Source organism: Stomoxys calcitrans, chromosome 1, assembly GCF_963082655.1.
Source record: "Stomoxys calcitrans chromosome 1, idStoCalc2.1, whole genome shotgun sequence".
Classification (NCBI taxonomy): Eukaryota; Metazoa; Arthropoda; class Insecta; order Diptera; family Muscidae; genus Stomoxys; species Stomoxys calcitrans.
In genome coordinates this window covers 12,244,145-12,265,187 of record NC_081552.1, presented here as the reverse complement: position 1 = coordinate 12,265,187, position 21,043 = coordinate 12,244,145, and the positions used below count along the sequence as shown (strand labels likewise).

Below are 21,043 nucleotides of genomic sequence, written 5' to 3'. Positions count from 1 at the left end.
GGCTCAAGAAGTCAAATCGGGAGATCAGTTTATATGGGGCTATATCATGTTATACAGCGTTTTGGACCGTACTTGACACAGTTGTTGGAAGTCATAGCAGTACACTACATGCAAAATTTCAGCCAAATCGGAAAAAAATTACGACTTCCAGGGGGTCATGAAGTCAAATCGGAAGATCGATTTTTTTTTGGGGCTATATCTAAAGCTGAACCGATACGGCTCATTTGCAATCCTCAACGACTTACATCAATATTAAGTATCTGTACAAAATTTCACGTTCGACCGCTATCGTGATTTCGACAGACGAACGGACAAGGCTAGATCGACGATCATGTATATATATACTTTGTGGGGTCTTAAACGAATTTTTCGAGATGCTGCAAACGGAATGACTAGATTAGTATACCCCCATCCTATGGTGGTGGGTATAATAGTGATAAATTCAGAGAAAATATTTTGCATCGGAAAATGTAAATGCCAGCTCAAAACATCTCCTTGAAATTGGGGCAAAATTTCGGACCGACTCCATGAATTCATCTTGGATCAGTATAACGAACGCAGACTTACAATACCTGAATACATGTCTGTCGATGATAACACATCTTTACATTCAGGTGCATCATATTTCAACCAACCACATCAGTTGTGCATGAATTGGAAAACTCTGAATCTCCAGGTTCGCAAATCCATACAGCAACCGAGCGAAGAATGTATACTCCACGATATAGTACACCACGGTTTACAAGGATGTACGATCGCTTTAGGGTATCCGATCGATTAGCATCTGTTTTGGTTTCAGCTTTATTTGTTGACATACAGTTTAAGGATGAGCGAGGTAAAACCATTGTAATGGATAAAAGAAAAGTGAGCCGAGAGCGTGAAAAATCGAAACACGATATTTTACGATCGCTTTTTCGTTTGATGGTCGCAAAAATTATTCACTAACTCGGGAGAAAATTAATGATGTATATCATACTACAATACGAAGGGAACCACACCTAGTAGTAATACGTGAATTACATTCGTCACTAATTGGGCATTTGATTTAGTAGGCAAAGCCGAAAGTCAAAGCGAAACAAGCCGAATTGACTGCATTCAAATCTAAAAGTCTTTCACTTGAAAATTTAATTGCCGTTTGTAGTGACGGTTAGATGGCAAACACTGGGTGTATATAGATAGACCAATATCTACAATAGATAGACCAATACATTGGTTTATCTGTTTACTTAATTTCAACGAATTGCTGTTCTGTCATCTGTACACCGCTGTCGAAAAATTCGGCACCTACTGGATCAACAAAAAGCACAGGATCGTTAGCTCAAAGGAAAGATATTTGCAATACATTACAAGTAAATAACATAACTTTATGTACTTCTTTCTCTATACGATATAGTTTTGTAATTTTTTATTGAAATTATTTAAACAGGTTATCGAAAATTTTCAACTTATTGCACTTGAACACATTCCTCCAATGAATACAGATGCTTATGCACATTAAAGCCACATTTATAATCCGATTTTGCTGAAATTTGAGACAGTGAGTTTTGTTAGGCCCTTCGGCATCCTTCTTCAATATCCCAGATCAGTCCAGATTTGGATATAGCTGCCATATAGACCGATCCGCCGATTTAGGATCTTAGATCCATAAAAGCCACATATATTATCCGATTTTGCTGAAATTTGGGACAGAGGCCCTTTGACAACTCCTTCAATTTGGCCCAGATCGGTTCAGATTTGGATATAGCTGCCATAAAAACCGATCTCTCGATTTAAGGTCTTGCGCTCATAAAATGCGCATTTATTGTCCGATGTTGCCAAAATTTGGGACAATGAGTTGTGTTAGGCTCTTCGACGTCCTTCTTCAATTTGGGTCAGATCGGTCCAGATTTGGACATAGCTGCCATATAGACCAATCTCTCGATTTAAAGTTTGGGACCCATAAAAGGCGCATTTATTATCTGATGTCGCCGAAATTTGGGACAGTGAGTTGTGTTAGGCCCTTCGACATTCTTCTTCAATTAGGCTCAGATCGGTCCAAATTGGGTATAGCTGCCATATAGACCGATTTCTCGATTTAAGGTCATGGGCCCATAAAAGGCGCATTTATTGTCCGATGTCGCCGAAATTTGGGACAGTGAGTTATGTTAGGCTTTTCGAAATCCTTCTTCAATTTGGTCCAGATCGGACCAGATTTGAATATAGCTGCCATATAGATCGATCTCTCGATTTAAGGTTTTGTGCCCATAAAAGGCGCATTTATTGTCCGATGTCGCCAAAATTTGGGACAGTGTGTTGCGTTGGGCCCTTTGAAATTCTTCTTCAATTTGGCTCAGATTGGTCCAGATTTGGATATAGCTGTTATATAGGCCGATCTCTCCATTTAAGGTTTTGGGGCCATAAAAGGCGCATTTATTGTCCGATTTCGCCAAAATTTGGGACAATGAGTTGTGTTAGTCCCTTTGACATTTTTCAGAAACTTGGCCCAAATCGGTCCAGATTTGCATATAGCTGCCATATAGACCGATATCTCGATTTAAAGCCTTTGGCCCCATAAAAGCCGCATTTATAATCCGATTTCACTGAAATTTGACGCAGTGACTTATGCTAGGCTTTTCGATATCCGCTACTAAAAAGACCAATATTTTGTTATTCACAATTGAACTATAACTTGTACTTATTAGTATTTGTTATGAATTTTTGACCACATTTTGACGAAAGCTGGTTTACATATATACCCGAGGTGGTGGGTATCCAATGTTCGGCCCGGCCGACCTTAACGCCTTTTTACTTGTTTTAATTAAAAAAATTGCCTACTTTGAAGTACATATAGCACCCGTTTGACCTAATATATCTTCTTCAAATTTCACTTAAAAACCATCTACAATAAGTCCTCTTTACAAGTAAGAAATAAAAATATTAAGGTATTTGAGCAAGTTTTTTCTATAAAGACTAATAAAAAAATACTTGTTTTGACCAAAAAAAAAACGCAAAAAATTAAGTGTTTTCACATTTTTTGATATACAAACTGCATAACTTTTAACTTTTAAGTCGATGTAAATTTTGTCACGAATCCAAATCACGCATTAAATTGATAACAAGAACCACGAATGCCTTCGCAATTGCATTGCTGTCACGAGAAGCTCAGCTGCGAGCTACCGGGCGCGTCCACAGGTTGCGGATAATGGAATGCTCCATACGAAGTAGCTGCAACGGCAGTCACGGACAATCGGCGGTGTCGAGCGGAGAGTCTCATTAAGAGACCGGGCGGCACCGGCTCTTTCACAAATGTTGAGTGCCTATGATGCTCGAGATGACAGAGCAAGTTAATGGCGCTTTTAAACAACCAATGGCCTCCCAGTTCCAGCGGCGACGGAGCGAGACTCCTACCCACGCTCTGATGGAGGAAATCAGCAAGGGCTAGATTAATATTGCTTTAATTCAGGAGCCATGGACGACCCGGAACAAAGTTTCTGGACTAAACCATATCAACTACCAATTATTCTATGCTAACACTGGTACTCGGCCGAGGACCCGCGTTATTTGTCATAAAAATTTGAATTATATATTTTACCCAGAGTTGCCAACTTCGGATACAACAGTGGTGAGACAGGGAGACGGTGGAGCATACCTGGCATCACTTTATCTGTCTTTCGACTCTCCGACACCCCCACCCACGTTGGCGCTGCAATGGCTAGTGAGGAAATCAAAACAGACAGGAAACGAGGTACTAATAGTGTGCGATGCGAACTATCACCATATTTCGTGGGGTAGTACCAACACTAACAAGCGGGGCCAAGCCCTGGCAGAGTTCATGATTACTTACGACCTAATAACACTTAATATTGGCAACACCGATACCTTTTTAATAGGTTTAGGGAGGAGGTATTAGATGTGGGGATATGTTTGGAAAATTTAGTCGATGAGGTTCAGGATTGGAGGGTCTCTATGGAACACTCTTTCCCCGACCATCGCTACATTAAGTTTAAAATAGCACGGCCAGCGCCGAATCCGATAGGCTTCGGGAAAACTAACTGGAAAAAATTCGGAAGGCTACTTAGAAGAAGACTTGGGCAAGATAATTTGGATTGTCCAAGCATAGAAGACATGGACAAAAATATCAACAGGATTACGACTGCTCTGGTGGGGTCCTTCGAAGATAGTTTTCCTTTTCGAGAAAGGAAATCAACCCAAGAAAAACCCTAGATGATCGGGGAGATTCGCAATATTGGGAAATAGGTCCGCAGACTTTTTAACAGAACACGTCGTAAAAAAGCGGAAGTTTATCGGGATGTGTATTACACAGGGCTTAAGGAATACAATAAGATTACCAGAGCGGCAAAACGTGCCTCCTGGAAGCTTTTCTGCAAACAGGTCGATAGAGTTAATGACGCCGCCAAGATAAAAAAGTTTCCCTCTAAAACCCATGTCCAAACTGAAACTTTAGTAAATGACTTGGAAATGAGGGCAGAGACAACGGAGGACATGTTGAGGCTTTTGATGAAAACCCATTTTCCCAGGATACGACGGGACTCACGGAGACACCTGAATCTTGCAATAATGACGTTGAACAAAGGTTTATAATTACGGAATTTATGGAGAAGGAATCCTTAAGGAGCTTCAAACCATTTAAGTCACCCAGAACTGATGGAATATTTCCGGCGTTAGTGCAGAAAGACTCAGACTATCTGGCGCCTCATCTGACCAATATTTACACCGTGCCTAGGGCTTGCATATACTCCGAAAGCCTGGCAAGAGGCAAGGGTGGTGTATATACCCAAGCATATGACTGAGCTAGACCTAGTCTCAATGTTAACCCAGTGAAGACTGAAATATGCCTGTTCACGAGGAAGACGAAGGTGGGCCAATTTAACGCCCCACGTTTCCTCAAAAAGACGATTTCGATATCTGATAAGGTTAAATACTTAGGTGTGATCTTGGACAGGAAACTGAATTGGAAGTGTCACATTCAGGAGCGTACTGAGAAGGCTCACAGTTGTTGGGCACTATGTAGAGGGGCCGTAAGCTCGATATGGGGCTCTACAGGAACGTGATTAGACCAATACTTACTTGCACCTCAGTAGTTTGGTGGACAGCTATGCAGAAAAAGTGGAACATAAGGACCGTACAACAAGTTCAGAGAACATGTTGTCTTGGCATAGGCGGAGCGATGAGGAACACGCCCACTAGGGCACCAGAGACTATTCTATGGGGGTTCCAGATTGTTGGAAGACGATGCTATTACTGAAAGGAAATAAGAAGGAGGTCAGTACAGCTATTGGTATCATAACGGGACACATAGGACTACGAGCTCACTTATGTAAAATCGGTGCGGCAAGTGATGGCATGCGGGGAAGATGATGAGATGTTGGAGCATTTCCTTTGTCATTGCCCGGCTTTCGCGTCTAACGGATACCGGTACTTAGGTGGGGACACAATACCAGACTTGAACCAACTTAGGGGAGTGGTATTGAAAACAATTAAGGATTTGTAAGTAGCACGGAATTTTCTTTTTAGAGATTACTTAATAGTTTTTAGAGCGCACAACAAGCCGATTACTGGCTAAGGTGTATGTCCATAGTGGCATGGGGCGTTTTAATTTCGGCACCCTCTTTCAACTTAACCTTCGTCGTTGTAAATTTTGTCACGAATCCAAATTTTATATATAAAATTCAATTTGTGTTTGTTTGTATGTTTGTTTGTCGGTTTATTTGTTTGTTCCGTATAGACTCAAAAACCGGTGAACCGCTTGCCTTCAAATTTTCACAGATTGTGTGGGTTGGTCTGGAAGGAAACATAGGCTATATAATTATTTCATATCGGGAGGGGGGCGTAGGGTCCAAGTACCTGGGGGGCCGCCCAGTCCCAAAACCCCTTAAAATAGGTTTATTTGACGATTATGACAATATTGGACTCAAATAAAAGGTATTTGGGAGTAGATTAGGAATATGGTCAGGATATAGGAATAGGCTTATAATTTATTGATAACGGACGGGGCGGACCCTCCGCCGTTACCCCAAAAACACCACCCAAAATCAAAAGTGGACCGATAAGAACAATATGGATATCAAATGAAAAATATGCGGGGGTAGGTAACGAATCTGGCATACAAATTCATGTCGTAGTATAGGGGGTCACCCCACCCCCACAAAATCGCCCAAAATGGGCACATTAGCCAATCACAGAACCGATTTTCTCGAAATTCGCATATTGTGTAGGTAGGTCTGGAAGGAAACATAGGCCATACAATTTTTCGGTATCGGAAGGGGGACAACCCTCCCCCTAATGCCAAAAATACAACCCTAAATCAAAAGTGGACCGGTCGGGACAATATAGGTATTAAATGAAAAATATTGGAGAGTAGAATACGAATATGGTATTAAAATTTGAGTCTAAGTACCCATCGTGCCGCTCCAACTCCAAAACTGCCCCAAACAAACATATTGGACGTTCATGTCAATATGGGGCTGAAATGAAAGGTATTCGGGAGTAGAGTTAGAATCTGGCATACAAAATCAGATCGAAATATAAGGGGTCACGACACCCCTCAAAAACGTCATTAGACCCATTACGACTATATGATACATTGCTGAACCGATTTTCTTAAAATTTTCATAGATTGTGTACGTTTGTCTGGAAGGAAACATAGTCTATATAATTTTTAGATATCGGGTGGAGGCGGACCTTCCCCTTACCCCAAAAACGCAACCCATATCCGAAAGTGGTCCGATGGGCACAGAAAGGGTATCAAATGAAAGGTATTGGAGACAAGAACACGAATATGGAATTAAAATTTGAGTTCAAGTACCCAGCGACACCTCTTTGGGGAAACTTTTTCAAATGACCATGCATGACATTGTACCTCGCAAATGTCGCCAACATTAAGAGGGGATAAACACAGCTTTGCTCGATGTTCTCGCCAGTATTCGACCGCGTTCAGCGTCATAGGCTACAATGGCACGAATTCAATATCCGCATTCAGGGCGAAGTGCCCCCACCCTAAAAAGATATTAGAGAGTTAAAGTTTTGTCAGCCCGAAAAATTTTTCGAAATGCAGAGGTGACTAACTTTAGGGGTCTGCCGAGAGGAGCCCGGATCACCTAAGACCTTGGAATTTTGCACACGATATCGATAACATCTCACCTCTAACTATTCTAAATTTCAAACATATATATCTCTATTTATATAATAGTTTTTTTTTTCGATTTTCTCCCACTGTGGGACGTTAAATATCTATACCAAATTGTCCATGCCATTTCAAATGGTACATCCTATTAATCTTGCAGACGTCAGCAAAAGCTAGCAGATTGCTCCATTTGTATATTACGACAGAAAACCCATCACAAAATTTACAAATTTCGGTAGGGTACATCACCATTTCAAGGCCCACTAACACCTTGTGTTAGTGTTGCTAAGAGCTCAATCGACAAAAACAGTGCAGGTATAAAGGTATCTGAATATGAAGTCCGAAAGAAAGCGCCTCGTATGGAATCTCGAAAAGATGTAGAAGGCAATCTTTATAATAATAATAATAATTTAAATGAATTTCTAATCATTTTCAAAATAAATATTGAACAAAACAAGAAACAAACAAACATTATATTTTTGGACAAATAAGTGGAAAAATAAGAAATAGAATATTTCTATGATTTTGCGCTATGAACAACTGAAAATGGTAATTTATCTATATTTTCATACTGCCTGAAGGAGCATTCCAATGCTTTTGCTATGCACTATTTGTTAACTATTTTTTGGCTACAATTTTTGTCGTAGTATTGGATAGAAAATCTCATTGGTTTGGCTGTTATAGATCAAAATATCAAAACAAAACGTAACAAAAAAGGTTAAATTTTCTATATACTCGTAACTAAAACTTTACTTTAGAAAATAAGTCAACATTTTAAACAGTTTACAAAATATAAGCCCAAGAAAATTTGCAAATTTTGCAAAAAAGAATTAAGTCAGCGATAAAACTGCAAGTCAATCTAGAAGCTCGATTTTCACCGTAGACGTATGTTCTAGGGAACTTCCCAAGAATCAGAAACGTGAAATGTTTTAACAATAGAAGTTAAAACTTCATATGGATACATAATTTCACAGGCATAGGAAAAGATTTCATTCGTGTAAAATACTGTTTTCAAATTTGGAGCTACTTGACATACATACCCCTATACATATGGACATTCAATAGTTCATTACTTCAATATGCCTCTTAAGAGAGACATAGTTTAACTAAATTATATTGAATAGCGAATGTTTGGTTTACACTGTTCGACAACAAAATTTTGTCAAAATGAGAAAATGCACTTACATATTCACTATTATGTTATAAATCTCAATCTCATGTTTTGCGCTAAATTTATTAGGTCAAGGTCTTAGGAAATAATTCATACAATCGGATATTGTCCGGGCGCAGACCATAGGGTAATCTGTTTCTAAAGGGTGATTTTTTTGAGGTTAGGATTTTCATGCATTAGTATTTGACAGATCACGTGGGATTTCAGACATGGTGTCAAAGAGAAAGATGCTCAGTATGCTTTGACATTTCATCATGAATAGACTTACTAACGAGCAACGCTTGCAAATCATTGAATTTTATTACCAAAATCAGTGTTCGGTTCGAAATGTGTTCATTCACCGTTCAGCGATGAGGCTCATTTCTGGTTGAATGGCTACGTAAATAAGCAAAATTGCCGCATTTGGAGTGAAGAGCAACCAGAAGCCGTTCAAGAACTGCCCATGCATCCCGAAAAATGCACTGTTTGGTGTGGTTTGTACGCTGGTGGAATCATTGGACCGTATTTTTTCAAAGATGCTGTTGGACGCAACGTTACGGTGAATAAACACATTTCGAACCGAACACTGATTTTGGTAATAAAATTCAATGATTTGCAAGCGTTGCTCGTTAGTAAGTCTATTCATGATGAAATGTCAAAGCATACTGAGCATCTTTCTCTTTGACACCATGTCTGAAATCCCACGTGATCTGTCAAATACTAATGCATGAAAATCCTAACCTCAAAAAAATCACCCTTTATTACAAATAGAAACAGATTACCCTATGGTATGCAGTTGTTCAGCCGAGTTTTAACGAATCTCTTAAAAAACTCAACTAGTAGCTCGACAACTTCATGGTGAATCACAAATTACATATTAATCTAAAGCACTTCAAGGTATGCAATAGATTTAAAACTGTGTATTATCCTAAATGCTTACTACAGAGGCAATTTTTGTTTTGTTTTGTTGCTTAGTGCTTTCAATAGACAATCTTTCGAGGTAAAAGTAACGAATTGTATGTAAAATCTAGATAGGATTGTTTTTGTAGTCTTCTACTCCATATGAATTGATTGTTACAATAAATATTTCATTCTCTACAGTAGTTGTAGTTGTTGTAAACATTTTTATTAACGTTAGCCATTGTCATTGCCACTCGGTACTCGGTGGTAAAAAGAACACATGTTTGTCTCTTCTGCACAGGAAGTGCAAGTTCCAAATGCGTGACTATACACGACGTTTCTGTATGTTGGTATTTGACGGTTGACCAATAAAATATTGAGAGCTAACTTCCAACCATTCTTTAGTGAGCGGTTAACTGGAGAGGTTCACTGAAACGGGACAATATATAAGAAAAAAACCATAACCAGCCTAAAATCCTACCTAACTGGTTTTATACTAGAAGTAATAAAAAAGAGTACAATCAAAGTGTCAAACCTAGTGTAAATATTTAATTATTTATTAGTTATTATTCGAATGTAATTGTAATATTTACAACAACTTGTGAGAACTTTCCAAGTTGATGACGTAAAAAAGTGAATGGTATAGAAAAAGTTATTTCATTCTAAGGAAAAAACAAAGGAAAATCCTTTAAAATTCCCTTAAGAAAAAATTGTCACCAGTCTATATGCAATGATACATTTAAGTCATATGAAATCCGACAAATCTTTCTCAGATATATCACTTATTGAATGCAAAATATATTTTATAACTTAATATATTGTAAGTACAAAAAAAACTTAAAAGATAAAATATTTTAAAAGAAGTGAACAAAGTTTAAGGGAAGACTTTTTTGCCAATGAGAAAATGTTATTGTTGGATACATAGGTAAACATATGGAAAACAGATCGAATGGCTTAATCAATTTGTTTTATTTGGATGCTTGCAATCAGCCCACGAAGGTAAGAAATTTTACCACGTAAACTTTTTAACAACAAAATTTCACATTTACACTTACCATTAACTTTGCTTTAAGGAACAGGAGTATTTCCCCATAGCCGGTTTATTTTTACCTCAAAGGTTATCATTGTCTCCTTTTAAACGAATTTTTAGTCATTGCTGCAGCGTTAGCCAGAATCAGATTTCTGGGTCAAAGTCGGGCTTCGACCCAAGGTCTTCTAATCCGCAGCCCTGATTCTAATATCAGCGACACGTATTGCATATATTATATGGTTAACATAGTAAAAATCGTATCACATGTTCTTTTTTTCTATTTCTGTTACCATATTTTCCCTTTCTTGCGCCAAATCAACTTTCAAATGACTTCTTGCCCAATTTTCTCGTCATTCCATTTGATACACTTCGAGTAATTGATCTACGATTCATTATAGAATACAGCAATCTAGTTTTGTGCATCCGTCTATGGAAATCACGATTGCCGTCAAACTTTTCTGGAGATATCCGCAGCCCTGATTCTAATATCAGCGACACGTATTGCATATATTACATGGTTAAAATAGTAAAAATCGTATGGCACATGTTCTTTTTTTTCTATTTCTGTAACCATATTTTCCCTTTCTCGAGCCCAATCACCATTTAAATCGCTTTTTGCCCACTATTCTCGTCATTCCATTTGAAGCACCTCAAGTCATTGCTCTACGATTTTTTAAAGAATATATCAATCTAGTTTTGGTCATCCATCTATGGAAATCACGATTGCTGTCAAACTTATATGGAGATATGCGCTTGAAATTTTGTTGGATTTGTCAAATGGGCCGAATCAATTTTTATTTGGATATGCATAACTCCCATATAAAATGGTCCTTCAATTTGAATTGTTTTACCCCCGAAAGCTAAAATTTGCAAAGGGAAATACATTTATGCCCATTAGTTACGGACGGACTTTGACGTTAAACTATTCAGCTCGGTTTAGCATTCGCTGGGCCAATTTGCTTAGAATTCTTTGTAACGGGATTTCGATTTTGACCGCTTGGTGGTTCTTTTTTTGGTCTACACAAATTGACCCACCCAATGTGGAGTATATTTATATACACTCCAATACTTAAATTCAATACCTGCTATATACGTCAATAAAGGTCAAAGACATACTACACTCAGAAAAATGCTTACTGTAACTATGAGTTAAATACATTATACATGTCACTTCATGATATTTACCCTTAATTAGTTAAAAATTCTTAATCATCTCCATTTTTAAAGACTTTTTACGACGATCAAGAATATATGTACTTTAGAGGGTCGGAAAACGATATTTCGATGTGTTGCATCCTTCGGTGGTGTATTTATTGGGACGATAAGTCATTAACCGGCACCCATCTCCCGGTTAAGGGTTATCGTTAGGATAAGCAATAATCATATATTCGGAAAACCAAATTCCTTTAACCAGGAGAATATCGATACGAAAAATTGTAAGCAGAGAATGAGAAAACGGCCATTACGCGGTTACACCCTTTCGTAGGTGTAACCTCAACTATTAGAATGTGCCACATTTCTCATAATCAATAAATGCGCATGGCGTGTCTATCACGATGTATGAACAAAACACTAGCTAATCGCCAATTTGAATCTACTAAAGAGATATACAATTAATTACAAAGCTACAATGCTTGAGGTAGGGTTTTATCTAGATATTACTTAGCTCAGGCTTCATAATTTATTCTTAAAAAACTATCAATAGATGTGATAATAAGTCTTGAACATCCATGTACATACTTCATTGGTTTTGTAAACTTGCATTTTAATGAGATCAAGAACTTTCTAATTTAGAGAAGAAAAATATTTTAATAATTGTAATAGCTGTGATCACCTGTTCGGCTAAGGCCTTTTCACAGACCATCATTGCGTTGACGCCTAACTTATGATTTTGTTGTTTAATATCAAACCAATGCAATTACTTTAATTGCATATCCTTACAAATGAATAAAAAAAATACGAGCCTTATACTATGCGAGCACTATTGATTGTTTTACCGTGACATTGCTCACAGGTGTACATAAGTAGCTACGGCATATACATAAGGGTGGTTTACAAACTTAAAAATTATATATTGCTGTATAAAAAACAAGTAAAAGCGGTTGGGCCGAATCTTATATACCCTCTACCATGAATGACATTTGTCCAGTTCTTTGGGCGGTATCTCTTTATATGCAAACAAAGGATAATGGATAAGAATTTTCCACAATGGGTTCTTCTATTGTCTTTCAAATTAAGCCAAGTATTATCCGAATTGGTTTATAACCTGACATAGCTCCAATAGCAGAGCTATGTCAGGTAATAAACCAATTCGGGCAATACTTGGCTTGATTTTAAAGACAATAGTAGATCCCATTGTGAAAAATGTCAACCAAATCGGATAAGATTAGCGTCGCTTTGCATGGAAGCTATATCACGTAATGGACCGATTCAGACCATTTTTGGCACGAATATTAGACGGCATAGAAGAAGTCAGTGCGCCCTAGAAGCTCAGGAAGTAAATCGGTTTATATAACAGCTATATCAGGTTAATGTAACGATTCAGACCATATTTGTCATGTTTGTTAGAGATCATAGATACAGTGACTGTGTCAAATTTCATCAAAATCGGATAAGAATTACGCCTTTTAGAGGTCCAAGAAGTAAAATCAGACTGGTTTGTATGGAAGCTATATCAGGTTTTAGACCGATTCGAACCGATCCATTCGACCGATTCCATTATATCTCATAGTGCAAAATTGGAAAAGAATTTCGCCCTCTAGAGCCTTAAGAAGTTAAACCTGTAGATCGATTTATATGGGAGCTACATCTAAATATGGCCCATTTCCAATCCTACACTAAAAGGAAGTATTTGTGCAAAGTTTCAAGCGCCTAGCTTTACTCCTTCGAAAGTTAGCGTGCTTTCCTCAGACAGACAAACGGAGATGGCTAGATCGACCTAGAATGTCAAGCCGATGAAGAATATATGTACTTTATGGGGTCTAAGATCAACATTTCGAGGTGTTAAAAACGGAATAGCGAAGTTAGTATACCCACATCCTATGTTGGAGGGTATAAAAATTAAATGTAATTTAAGAGAAGTTTTGCGAACCTATTTTTAAGTGCAAATTCAAGAAGAATTTTTTTAGAAAATTTTGATACCTGCACCACATTGGGTATGTGAATAAAGTTGTCGAAGTTATAGTTTGCTTACGTTGGAAATGACTATTTCGGCCAAAATCCGTACATATAGTGGGGAACATAAAGAAAATCGCTAAACAAACTTTGATAAGATCGTTTGATAAATGCGTTTGCAAAGGGCGGAAAAGAAAAAATGCGGCGATATATTGTAAATATACATATATATATAAGGGAGCTATAATAATTTATATAATATAATTTTGTAAAAAATTTTATGAGATCGGTTAACAAATTAGCGAATAATGACTGTATTAGAAACGCTGACAAAGGCTCTAAAAATTATTTTTTTTTTTCAAATTCAATAGGCTTCGTTTCTTAAAATATCGACTTGTACTTTGCACACAAATTTACATGGATATGGGAGCAGCAGTCTTCATTGAATTTCTTGAAATCGGGGAATCTTATAAGCTTCAGGATGGGCGCAGCGTCTTTCAGTCGAAGGTTTTCGCGATCCTGAAGGCACTGGAGACGATGGTGATGCGGGAGCGGCGGAACGATTAGACTGTGAATATACATGTGGACAGTTAGACGCCGCTGGGCAAAACTGGTTAGGGAACGAAGCGGTCGACGAGCTGGCCAGGAATGGATCGCTGATTGCCTCAATACTTGCTATGGAATCCGTGAACCCACCAATCTGCGACCTTCTTGTTAGGGTTGAAGCCTTCTATAATGTTTGTGTCAATAAGGCGTGGGCTGGTGCTGCAGGTTGTAGGATTCAAAGACCCTGTAGCCTTCGTCTGAGAAAGCATAGCAGCTATGACTGCAACGCGAGACAGACTGCAGGATGTGCGATGTTAAGGACGAGTTGAAGATGGGCGAGCACCTGTTGTGTCACTGCCTCGCAATTGCGAGGGGAAGATATAGGACAATGGGTGAAAACCTCTTTCCGTGCCTAGATTCCCTACAGGCTCTTGGCCTCTTGTCATTCTGGAGTTCCGTAGAGGCCTAAATTGGTTGGTTGGATCTTACTCGCCGGTAAGAGTTTTTCTTCTTGTCTCATTCGTTAGTTATATAAAGAATGGTTTTTATAGGGTGTTTTTTAAAAGCTATCGGAAAGTTTTTAACATAGTGCCACAAAAAATAGTCAATAGGTTATAGTTAAATCGCACGATCAAGGTGGCCAATTTAACAAATCCCGAACGTGAAATGACATGTTCTCCGAACTCGCCTCTCAATGAGTCCATTCTTACGTGTGCTGTGTGACATGCGGCACCGTGTTGTTGAAGCCATATGTTATGGAAGCCAAGCTCTTGCATTTTGGAGAAAAAGGTAGGACATCATCTCACGATAGCGCTCACCGTTCACAGTTACGTTACGATTCGCATCATTGAAGAAGTACGGTCCAATGATGCCACCAGCCCATAAACCGCACCAAACTGTGACATTTTCTGGATGCATTGGTAGCTCTTGCAATTCATCTGCTTATTTACGTACCCATTGAGCTAAAAATGAGCTTCGCCGCTGAGCACAAAACGCTGAACGCTTAACTTTTTAACAGAGCACGTATTTTGATAATTAAATTTAATAATTTATAAATGTTGTTCGTTTGTAAGACGATTCATGTTTAAATTATAGACCAAACTGAAGATATTTGACAGTGAAACAAAACATGAAACATACGAAAGCTGTTTAAACCCATGTTGCCAAAAGGATAATTTAATTTACCAAATTCGACTCATCTTACTATTTCAAATTCCACCCAAATTGGATAATAAATGCGCCGTTTATGTCCTTAACCCATAAATCGGCTAATCAATGGCCGAATCTCGACATATTTGAGTTGGATGTCGGAAGTCCTAAAGCAGCTCAGTGTTTAAAATATAAGCAAAATTCTAAAGCTGAAGAACGTTTCGTTCAATATGGCACCTATATCTGAATAAATCCCGATCTGGACGATGTTCGGAACATATGTCCGGAGTCTTGATACAACTCACTGTTCCAAATTTTAACGAAATCGGGTAATAAATGCGTTATAGGCCTAAAACCCAAAATCAGCAAAGATCGGTCTGTATGGCAACTATATCGAAATATGTTCCAATCTGGGCCATATTTGGTTCGTAAAATAATAAAATTGGTATAAAATTGGAAATAGTCATGTATTTCTTAAAAATCACTCTTTTTTCCTGTTTTATGAAAAGGAGAATAAATAAAAGTAAGGTTTTATTTGCATTACGTAGTTGAAATAAATAGTTCCCATGAAAACTTTACCCAAAGCTTTTATATTGTGTAATTAACTGTGGCTTAAAAGTATTATTAATTAAGAAATTTATTATTTTATTTGTAAATATGTAATTATTTTAAATGTACAATTTTCGCTTAGCCAAAAAAGTGTTAGTCAACTTTTAGTCAAGCTAAAAACACAAATTAGATTGTTTAATAACACTTGCACCTCACTTTTCAGTCGCATTTATCTAAACTACTAAATTTCCCATGAACATTCCACTAAGGAACAGAGGATAATTCTCTCATATCACTGAGTGCAGTCCGATTAAAGTTTAAGCTCAATGATAAGGGGCCTCCGACACCACCTGGAAAAAAAGTTTTAACTTGGCAGCATACCTCACAAATGTAGCCATTAGTAAGGGGATAACCACAGCTGAAAATGTTTCTGATGTTCACGCCGGGATTTGAACCCAGGCATTCGGCATCATTGCTAACCTCTGCTTCACGATGGCCTCCCGAATCATCTAAAACATTTATTTATTTAACGATGAGTGTGTATCCTTTTGGACCCATGAATGGCGCATTTATTGCCCGATGTCGCCGAAATTTGGGACAGTGAGTTAAGTAATACCCCTTGACATACTTCTGCAATATGGTACAGATCGGTCCAGATTTGGATATAGCTGCCATATAGGCCGATCTCTCGGTTTTAGGTTTTGGGACCATAAATGGCGCATTTATTGCAATTTGGGACAGTGCGTTGTGTTAGACTCTTCGACATTTTTCTGCAACTTAGCCCAAATCGGTGCAGATTTGGATATAGCTGCCATGTAGACCGATCTCTCCATTTAAAGTCTTGGCCCCATAAAAGGCGCATTTATAATCCGATATCACTGAAATTTGACACAGTGATTTATGTTAGGCTTTTTGCCATCTGTGTTGTATATGGTTCAGATCGGTTTATTTTCAGAACAATGACTTGTACTTATTAGCATTTGGTCCAAATCGGCACATATTTCGATATAACTGCTATGGGACATAAGGTATGCAATTTTCACCGGATTTTGATAGAAGGTGGTTTACATATATACCCGAGGTGGTGGGTATCCAAAGTTCGGCCCGGCCGAAATTAACGCCTTCTTACTTGTTACCATTCATCTAGCCAATTTGGATATATATTTGAATAAAAAGTCATGGTTAGTTTTAGTTTGATTGGTGCACAGAATGTCTAAAATTAAAACAAAAGAAAAAAACAATTTTTTGTTGAAGTAATTTGAAGTAGCTATAAATAATAAGATACTGGAAGGTGAAAACGTAGACGAGTCATTTATTAAAACTATTATATACGCAATATAAAAAAAGGCGATTTTAATTACAGAGGAATTGCGTTCTCAAACTGTATTGCAAAGATAATGGTGGGGATTCTTAACGAGCGGTTATGGAAATGGGTAGAATCTGAGAATGTTTTCAATGAATTTCAAGCAGGATTTAGACGAGGCTAGTCCACATCCGATAATATATACAACTTGTCTACAATAGTAAGACTTAAACTAAACGAGAGAAAGAAAGTCTATGCATATATTGTTGACTTTTAAGTTGATTTTGACAATGTGTCCAGACAAGCCTTAATTTATAAATTATTTGAACTGGGAGTCTCCTGTAAATTTGATAGGCTTGTTGAGAACATATACGACAATACACAGTACGCAGTATGGACGGGGAAGGAAATGTCCGGATAATTTCAAACTAAGGCTGGCGTAAAACAAGGATGGTTGCTATCACCCCTGTTATTCGCTTTATACATCAACGATTTGCATGATAACCTGGAGGGAAGACTGCAGTGCATTAGTATCAATCTGAGAATTTTACTACACGCAGATGATATTGTCATTATCTCTGATGATATGGAAATAACGCAACGAATGATTGACAAGTGGGAAATCTATCTCAGATGTTCATATTTAGAAGAAGTGGAAGATTAAGCTCACTAGAAAAGTGTTATTATAAAGGGGAAGAAGTCAAAATTACCTCTGAATTTAATTATTTGGGAATTATTTTTATTCCAAAGCTGAGTTTTCAAAAGCATGTAGAAAAGAGAAACTCGAGGCTAAGAATGCTCTTAATTCGAATTGGAACCACATAATGAAGGAGAACTACATCAGTCTACATATGAAATGGAAGTTGTACTTAGCAGTTTGTTGTCGAAAATACGTCAAATTTTCTACTGATGTTGGAAACTAATGTTGAAGGAAGTCATATACATATATACGATAGGTCTTCATTTGAAATATATTAATAATGTTGTGCTATATTATCCCGATAATCGGTTGCCAAAGAAGCTTACGAGAGCCCTAATTGAAAGGAATTCGTTTTGGGTGAAAGATTTGAGAAATATAGCAAGATATCTCAATATCAATTGGCCGGAATTGCCGAATATTTTCGACCAATGGCAAACTTCCAGCATTGACCTGCTAACGGCTTTAAAACTGAAAAACATCCATGGTAATATCCGAAATAAAAACTCAACAGAACGGTTTTACAAGCATTTGACTATAATAAAAGGCTATCATATATAACAGATAAGAATACTTTAGAAGATAAGAATATACTAAGAATGCATCATATGGATTCTAAAGGCGCGAGGCGGAATGCTTACCTAAATGACAATTTATACGGAGTGGAAGATAACCATAAATTATGTAACCTCTGCAACATTCAGGCTATCGAAAATATATATATATAAACTTGAATCGGATTGCACTCATTGATATGTAAGAAGTTTGCCCCTGTTCCTTAGTGGAATGCTCATGGGCAAAGTAAGACTCTACAAGAGACTTGACAGACAAAATTATTGATATTTTGTTGACTTCCTATAAATTCTTTAGTTGAGGTAGTTGTTACTGTGCAGCAGTATTTATTCATTATTAGTATTATTTCATCATAAAAAAGACGATGTCGGTAGGATATGCGTTCAAGACAACCAAACATGGGATCATGAGTTCAATACTCTGCTGCACCAAAATGATTAAAATTTGTTTTTAAGGGTCATAGTAGGGAGAGTGACAAAGAGATTTTCTCACGATAGGACCAAAATTGTGGCTACTAGAGCTTTAAAGGTCATACCATATAAAAGAGATATATGGAAGCTATATATATCTTAATCTGGCAGACTTTGATCAGTTTTAGCGCACGTACTAAGAAATCAAATAGAACAACTCACGCTAAATTTTATAAAAATCAAACCAAAATTGTGGTTTCTATAGATTAATAGTTCATATCGGATGGAAGATATATATGGGAGCTATATCTAAATCTGAACTGATTTTTATGAAATTCTGCACACGTATTTGGGCATAAAAAAACCATATCATGCTAAATTTTTAAAGATCGGACCAAAATTGTGGCTTCAATAGCCTTCATGGGAGCAATATCTAAATCTGAACCAATTTTTATGAAATTTTGCACACACACACACGTCAAGTAAAACATCTCATACTAAATTTTGTAAAGATTGGACGAAAATTGTGGCCTTCAAAGGCCATATCGTATGGAAGATTTATATGGGAGCTATATCTAAATCTGAACCGATTTTTATAAAATTTTGCACACATATGGGAATATAGAATATAGACCCCCTTGAAATAGAACCCCTCATGCAAAATTTTGTAAATATCGGACCAAAATTGTGCATCTAGAGCCTTAATAGGCCACATCGGTTAAAATATATATTTGGAAGCTATATCGAAATCTGGGCCGAATAGCGTTTGTCCTTGAACCAAATAAGTGACTTGTGCAGAATTTTGTGACAGTTGGAACAAATGCGACCTGCACTTTGATTACAAGAATACATGGACAGACCGTATGACGGACATAGCTAAATCGAATCAGGAAGTGATTCTAAGCCGAACGGTAAAATTATCAATGAGTCTACCTCGCCTCCATCTTAGTGTTGCAAACAAATGCACAAAGTTATAATACCCCTTACCACAGTGGTGGTGTAGCATATAAATACAATTTTGTTTTTTTATTTTTATTATTTTTTTTATTATTTTTAACACAAATTTATCTTTTGTTTTAGGAAGGGCTAATTAAGTACATTTTCCGTCAGGAAAAGAACAGTTTTAGTAAATTTTCTCTTAGAAAAGTGTTTCTTTAGTTTCATTTCCTTTGGGCAAGTGTCGTTTTATTATCCATATCCTTAAAAACGGTATTTTATTACCGTTTACCTTAGGAAAGAGTAGCTTCAATACATTTTCCTTACAAAAGGCACCTTCTTCCTTAGGAAATGTTCTAGTGCCTTTCCCTTAAAAAGTAGTGGTATTTTTCTCCTTTCACCATAAAGGAAAAGTAGTTAGCAAATGATACTTTAACTCCACATACATTTAGAAAGAGAGTACTTTATGTACCCATACCCTTAGTAAAGGAAATTCCAAGTAGAAAACCGTTCATTTAGTTCCCGAAATCTTAAAAAAAAGAGTACTTTTAGTACCCATACGCATAAAAAAATTAATGTTTTAGGACTTTTTACATTACGAAAGTTTCATATTGAATGTTGGAGTACGTTAGGTTAAAGGGGCAGTCTATTTTCTGAGCAGACTCATTTAGACTATTGAAATCCATTGTTACTCGGTTTTTTTTAGCTTTTGTTCTGGTGATCCAATGTCGCAACTTTGATTTTCACACCCTCAGGCAATTAAACACCGAAACTGATATTTGTACATGTACGTTATACCTAATACTCACAAACTTCTCTCACATAAAATAGGGATGTACATTTGTACCAAAATTGGAGCATTTAATGTCCTCGCGCCGCAGTAATTATACACTGCTATGAATAAAATGTTTCAAATCCAAGCCCCTCGTAATAACATAGTTTGTCTGGTAACATAGATTTACCCTAGTATGAAAGCAATGGGAATAGCGTGTCATACATTTAACTACAAGCGCAATATATAACAAATTATATTTATGGCATGTACACTGACGCATAAGTACACATACTAACCTACTTAAATTGTTTATAGCATATTAAAAATAGACACTCGTTGTGCTAGGAAAATCCATCATTCTTCGTTCCACGGCAACAGAATTTATAAAGATTGTCCAACAGAATTTATTGCTGATTCATCCCTAGGGAGATTTTTGGGGAATTTAGCTATCACCACAACAAAGTGTTATTCAAGGCTATTCTGGTTCGGTTGATTACTTTTTCAAAGCCCTCATATATATCGGAACGAAATACATAGCTACGATATAAACTAAATCCTTCACTAATTCAACAAATCATAAAACGAACAAAGTCAACCCTCTTAGTTGGTTTTTTCTTTGTTTATAATTTGTGGGAATATTGACCAGTTGGACTAGTTGAGCAACAAGTTTATGGCCTGTCTGCTTATTAGTTTGACCTTCCATGTGTGTGTACTTTGCAAGGCAATGTGTGACGTTGATTCAGAGGGAGAAACATTTAATATTACCTAGAACAGGTTGGAAAGAATCT

At 37.2% G+C, this 21,043-nt stretch overlaps 1 protein-coding gene across 1 annotated transcript in view; it reads left to right on the top strand.

Annotated features, from left to right (window-relative positions):
* Positions 1-9,604: 9,604 nt before the first annotated feature.
* The window catches only part of LOC106087881 (anoctamin-5), a 41,753-nt gene continuing 30,314 nt past the window's right edge, over positions 9,605-21,043 (top strand). The window contains exon 1 of the mRNA XM_059361108.1: positions 9,605-10,172. The gene's annotated coding sequence lies outside the window, so the exon portion shown is untranslated. The remainder of the gene's footprint in view (positions 10,173-21,043) is intronic.